Source organism: Ovis aries, chromosome 3, assembly GCF_016772045.2.
Source record: "Ovis aries strain OAR_USU_Benz2616 breed Rambouillet chromosome 3, ARS-UI_Ramb_v3.0, whole genome shotgun sequence".
NCBI lineage: Eukaryota > Metazoa > Chordata > Mammalia > Artiodactyla > Bovidae > Ovis > Ovis aries.
The window spans coordinates 57,324,731-57,330,842 of NC_056056.1; positions in this window are offsets into that span (position 1 = coordinate 57,324,731).

Here is a 6,112-nt window from a genome sequence, read left to right on the forward strand (position 1 = left end):
TCTCTACATTCACTTAAGATCGCCAGAGTTGTCTTCTATTGCTTGAAACTGTAAGAATCATAGCTAATAGCCACGTGATCTCTGGTGAGTCACTTCCTATCATTGGTCCTCAAGCTCCCCAACCCTATAACAAGTCCCACTTTTTGATTCTGCACACTTAAAAAATAATACTTTCTTTTTACTGTTTTAAAAATTATTTATTTACTTTTTGGTTGCACTGGGTCTTCATTGCTGCGAGGGCTTTCTCTAATTGTAGCAAGCGGGAGCTACTCTCCAGTTGTGGTCCACAGGCTTCTCACCGCAGTGGCTTCTCTTGTGGAGCACCGGCTCTAGGCACTTGAGCTTCAGTAGTTGCAGCTCCTGGGTTCCAGAGTGCAGGCTCAGGAATTGTGGCACGCAGGCTTAGTTGTGCCCCAGCGTGCAGTCTTTCTGCACCAGGGATAGAACCTGTGTCTCCTGCCTTGGCAGGAGGATTCCTATCCACTGTACAACCAGGGAAGTCCTGATTCTATACATTTTTCAAAAGTCACTTTCTTCATCTCCTCTGTTTCTTACTTAGACTTCCTCCAGTATCTTGCCACACCCATTAACCAAAACTAAACTTCTTTTGTGCAGGGAGTGGGGCGGGGTGCCCTAGTCTGTGTTGTGTCACAGTGAGAGATGTTGGGAAACCCTGAATGGAGGGAACCTGCCCAAGCAATCCCTGGGGGAGTGGGTGGGGAAGCATGGAACTCTGAGTTTCTTGGGTTTAGGTGTGATTCTACTGTTCCTCCATCTTGGACTTTCTGCTTAGATTGCCCACTCTTCAAATTGTGAGTTGATTTATTTATAAGTTTTATCTCACCTACATTTTAGACAAATTGGAATCAACTTTACGGATTTAACAAAATATTAATTTTGTAATTAAAACGAAGATCATGGCATCTGGTCCCATCATTTCATGGGAAATAGATGGGAAAACAGTGGAAACAGTGTCAGACTTTATTTTGGGGGGGCTCCAAAATCACTGCAGATGGTGATTGCAGCCATGAAATTAAAAGACGCTTACTCCTTGGAAGAAAAGTTATGACCAACCTAGATAGTATATTCAAAAGCAGAGACATTACTTTGCCAGCTAAGGTCCGTCTACTCAAGGCTATGGTTTTTCCTGTAGTCATGTATGGATGTGAGAGTTGGACTGTGAAGAAAGCTGAGTGCTGAAGAATTGATACTTTTGAACTGTGGTGTTGGAGAAGACTCTTGAGAGACCCTTGGACTGCAAGGAGATCCAACCGGTCCATTCTGAAGGAGATCAGCCCTGGGATTACTTTGGAAGGAATGATGCTAAAGCTGAAACTCCAGTACTTTGGCCACCTCATGCGAAGAGTTGACTCATTGGAAAAGACTCTGATGCTGGGAGGGATTGGGGGCAGGAGGAGAAGGGGTCGGCCGAGGATGAGATGGCTGGATGGCATCACGGACTCGATGGACGTGAGTCTGAGTGAACTCTGGGAGTTGGTGATGCACAGGGAGGCCTGGCGTGCTGCGATTCATGGGGTCACCAAGAGTCGGACACGACTGAGTGACTGAACTGAGCTGAAACACAATTAAAAACTATAGACAAAAGACTCAATACTAGAGACCAGAACTCAAGAAAAAAAGTCAAAGAAATGACTGTTTCAAGGAACCTTCATGTTTAGTTGATATACTGCTAAGTCACTTCAGTCGTGTCCGACTCTGTGTGACCCCATAGATGCCAGCCCACCAGGCTCCCCCGTTCCTGGGATTCTCCAAGCAAGAACACTGGAGTGGGTTGCTATTTCCTTCTCCAATGTATGAAAGTGAAAAGTGAAAGTGAAGTCGCTCAGTCGTGTCGGACTCTCGGCGACCCCATGGACTGCAGCCTACCAGGCTCCTCCGTGCATGGGATTTTCCAGGCAAGAGTACTGGAGTGGGGTGCCATTGCCTTCTCCATTAGTTGATATAATGAAGTGCTAATTTTTGTTCCAAGTTTGTCGGTAGGTGGGACAAAACAGAAATCACATAATTTTGGAGACGCTCCATATTCAAAAAGTACTCACTGACTAATTGAATCATTCTGTGAAAAAAGCTGAGCACCAAAGAATTGATGCTTTTGAACTGTGGTGTTGGAGAAGACTCTTGAGAGTCCCTTGGACTGCAAGGAGATCCAGCCAGTCCATTCTGAAGGAGATCAGCCCTGGGATTTCTTTGGAAGGAATGATGCTGAAACTGAAACTCCAGTACTTTGGCCACCTCATGAGAAGAGTTGACTCATTGGAAAAGACTCTGATGCTGGGAGGGATTGGGGGCAGGAGGAGAAGGGGTCGATTCATGGGGTTGCAAGGAGTCTGACAGGACTGAGCGACTGAACTGACTGATTATATTTGGCTACATTTGGAAGAAAAAAATAAGTTAATAACAATATGTTTCTTTTGAAGGTACAAGAAGTCTGAAGTCAGGAAATCAGGAAGTCAGGGCTAATAGGGCAACTTCCTGGTCATCAGAGACCCAAGATCCCTGTTGTTCACTATGTCTGTTGAAGCTAGAGATACCACATTCCAGGTAGAAGTAACAACAAAGGGTGAGAAGGGTATTTCCCTTCTGTGTTTAAGGAAACTTCCAGGAAGCCACAACAAATACTCCCACTTATATTTTAAGGTGCTGGAACTTCCCTGGTGGTGCAGTGGACAGGAATCCAATTGCTAATGCAGGGGGCAACACAGGTTTGATCCCTGATCCGGGAAGATTCCACATGCCTTAGAGCAACTAAGCCCGTGGGGCACAACCACTGAAGACCGCACGCCACTACAGTGAGAACCCCAAGCACCACAACGAAGAGTAGCCCCCACCCGCCACAACTAGAGAAAGCCCCCGCACAGCAATGAACACCCAGCACGATCAAAAATAAATAAATAAAATTATTTTAAAATTATAAAAAAATTAATGTGCTGAATGTAATGACATGAACACACCCAGCTACAAAGGGACATAGGAAAGTGTTTTAGCTGGGTACACTGCTACCCCAGTTGAGATGTTGAAGGAATGAGATAGGCACCTAGCAATTTCTGCTACAAATACTCATTATGTGTCAGGTGCTTCTGAGCCCAAGAACTACAAAGATGAAGATGATACAGTCTTTGCTCTTAAGGAACTCACAAGATTTTAGGAAGGCACTAATATCCACTGAATATTATATAGGGTTTCCTTGATAGCTCATTTGGTAAAGAATCCATCTACAGTGCAGGAGATCCCAGTTTGATTACTGGGTAGGGATAGGCTACTCACTCCGGTATTCTTAGGCTTCCCTGTGGCTCAGCTGGTAAAGAATCCGTCTATAATGAGGGAGACCTGGGTTTGATCCTTGGGTTGGGAAGATCCCCTGGAGAAGGGAAAGGCTACCCACTTCAGTATTCTGACCTGGAGAAATCCATGGACTGTATAATCCATGGAGTCTCAAAGAGCTGGACATACTACAACGTGAAAAAACATTTTTTATGTGAACATTTTGTAAAGCTCTGTGGGATGAGAAATAAGGTCGCAATGAACTCTATCTAGAGAGACAGGGAAGATTCCTAGAGAAGACGACAATTGAACTGGCCCTTATTTATTTATTCTTTTTTTTCCCCTGGTTTTTGTTTATTTGTTTGTTGTTTTTGAGCTGGTCCTTAGACAGAATAGAAATCCACAGCAGCACAGAAAGCATTCCAGGGGCAAGAAGTAGTATGTTCAAAGAGAAACATTAAAACAGATGGATGCTTTGGGGATAATTTTGATTCGTTTCGCATGTCTTTAAAATAGGGTTGGGTGGAGGAGGAAATGGGAACCCACTCCAGTGTTCTTGCCTGGAGAATCCCATGGATGGAGGAGCCTGGTTGGGCTACAGTCCACAGGGTCGCAAAGAGTCGGACACGACTGAGCGACTTAACTAACTAACTTAATATGGCCAAAAAAAGCAAAACAGAAGCAGTACTGTAACAAATTCAATAAAGACTTCTAAAAACAGGAAAAGACAGATCTAATAAAGAATAAAATTATTTAAAAAATAAATAAAATAAAATAAAATAGGGTTGGGGTCTTCCTCGGTGGTGCAGTGGTTAAAATTTCACCTTCCAATACAGGGGGTGCTGGTTTGATCCCTGGTTGGAGAACCAAGGTCTCGTGTGCCTTGGAATGCAGACAAAAACTTAAATAATAATACTAATAAAAAAAACAGAGTTGTCAGAGTCCTGATAGAAGATAAGGCCAAAATAAGGTGATGAAAAGTCACCAAAACTCCATAGAACGAAAATTGGTCTTTGTGGAGAGAATAGGAAGCTGTGGAGGTTTACAAGCAGGGCTATCATGAGATCAGACCTTATGTTCAAAAAAGAACAATGGAATGAGAGAAATAGTGAGCTAAAGCGGGGTTGCGGGGTGTGGGGTGGGACGCGGGAAGCACAGTGACCGACTTAGGGCCAAGCTAACAGTTCAAGTGATCTGTATTATGGACCTGAGCTAGGCAAGAGATCACATGGGGATGGGAAAGAGAGAAAGGCTTAGAGAGACTAAAGCTGGCTTATCATAGGTTAGATGTGGAATGAGGAAAAAGTAGACAACCAGAGGATTCTCGGGTGTCTAGTTAATGGGGTTGATATAAAAACATAAAGACAAAAATAAAAATGAAAGAAAGTGTATGCTTGTTTTTGTGTTTGGAGGTGAGAATCAGAAAGTTTCACAGAAAATAGCATTACAAAAAGTGGGATCAGATTTTTCTTTTAAACAAAGCATGACATTTATCAGGAGAAAAAACTCGAAGGAATTCTTGAACTTCAGAAAATGTTTCTTGATACCAAGATATGCGGCTTCCTAAAAATAGTCCTTTTTCTTAAAAAAGGATAATATGATTTTAGAGTCATTTTTAAAAATATGTTTCAGTTTTAGACAATCGGTTGACTTCCAGCCAAGACCACATGAGGAAATCAACACATATCTTTTCTCCCATCTCCTCTCCCCTTGCCTCCTCCTTTTATTAATAATTTTGTTGGCTGTATCATCTTCACATAGGAAAGATGAATGGTATTTACATTCCATTCTTTCATCACAATTCCCACAGCTGTTTGATTGGTTCTGTACTTAAGTGGATCTGGTGCTCATTACTGTTCTTTTACCATGACTTTTCCATTTCTATTTTTGGAGTCAACCCTTCATTTTGTCATCAGGTCTTTTCGTATTGGTCTCATGGATTCTTGCATGTTTCAAAGGGCCTGTGTTTTTATACTTAAAGGGAAAATTGGGTAAAAATTCTTGGCTCATTCTTTCCCTTAGATCTTTCTAGGTCTTGCTTTTTGTTTTCTGACATTGAGTATTGCTTTGGGAAAAGCTTAAAGATAACTGACCTTACTCTTTGTACATGACTTGCTTCTTCTACTTGGACATACTTAAAATTCTTTATCTCTAAATTTTAGCAACTTCATCAATACATACCTTAATCACTGTATTGTTTAGGATTTAAATTCAGACAGAAACTCAAAGAAACAGTGGTTTTAAGGGAGAATATATTTGTTTCTCATTTAATGATGTAAACTGATACAGCAGCAATGCTCTAATGTAACTGCTAGGGACTCAGGCTCTTTCTGTTTTGTTGTTCTACTGTCTCTAGGGTGTGGTCCTTGTCCCCAAAGACCAACATGAATATTCCAGCCAATAGAAAGAGGAAAAGAGAAAAGGAAGAGCACATTCCTCCCCTTTAAGGATATACCCAGAAGTGTGTATGCATGCATGCTAAGTTGGTTCAGTCATGTCTGACTCTTTGCGGCACTATGGACTCTAGCTCACCAGGCTTCTCTGTCCATGGGACTGTCCAGGCAAGAACACTGGAGTGGGTTGCCATTTCCTCCTCCAGGGGATCTTTCCAGCCGATGGATTGAACTTGCGTCTCTTTTGTCTCCTGAATTGACAGGCGGGTTCTTTACCACTAGCGCCACCTGGGAAGCCCAGAGTGTAAATATTAATCTTTCTCACATTCCATTGGTCAGAACTTGGTCATATGGCCTTATTTAACTGCAGAGAATACTGCAAAATAAAATCTTCATTCTCAATGAGAATATGTTCAGCTAAAAAAAAAAAACTACAA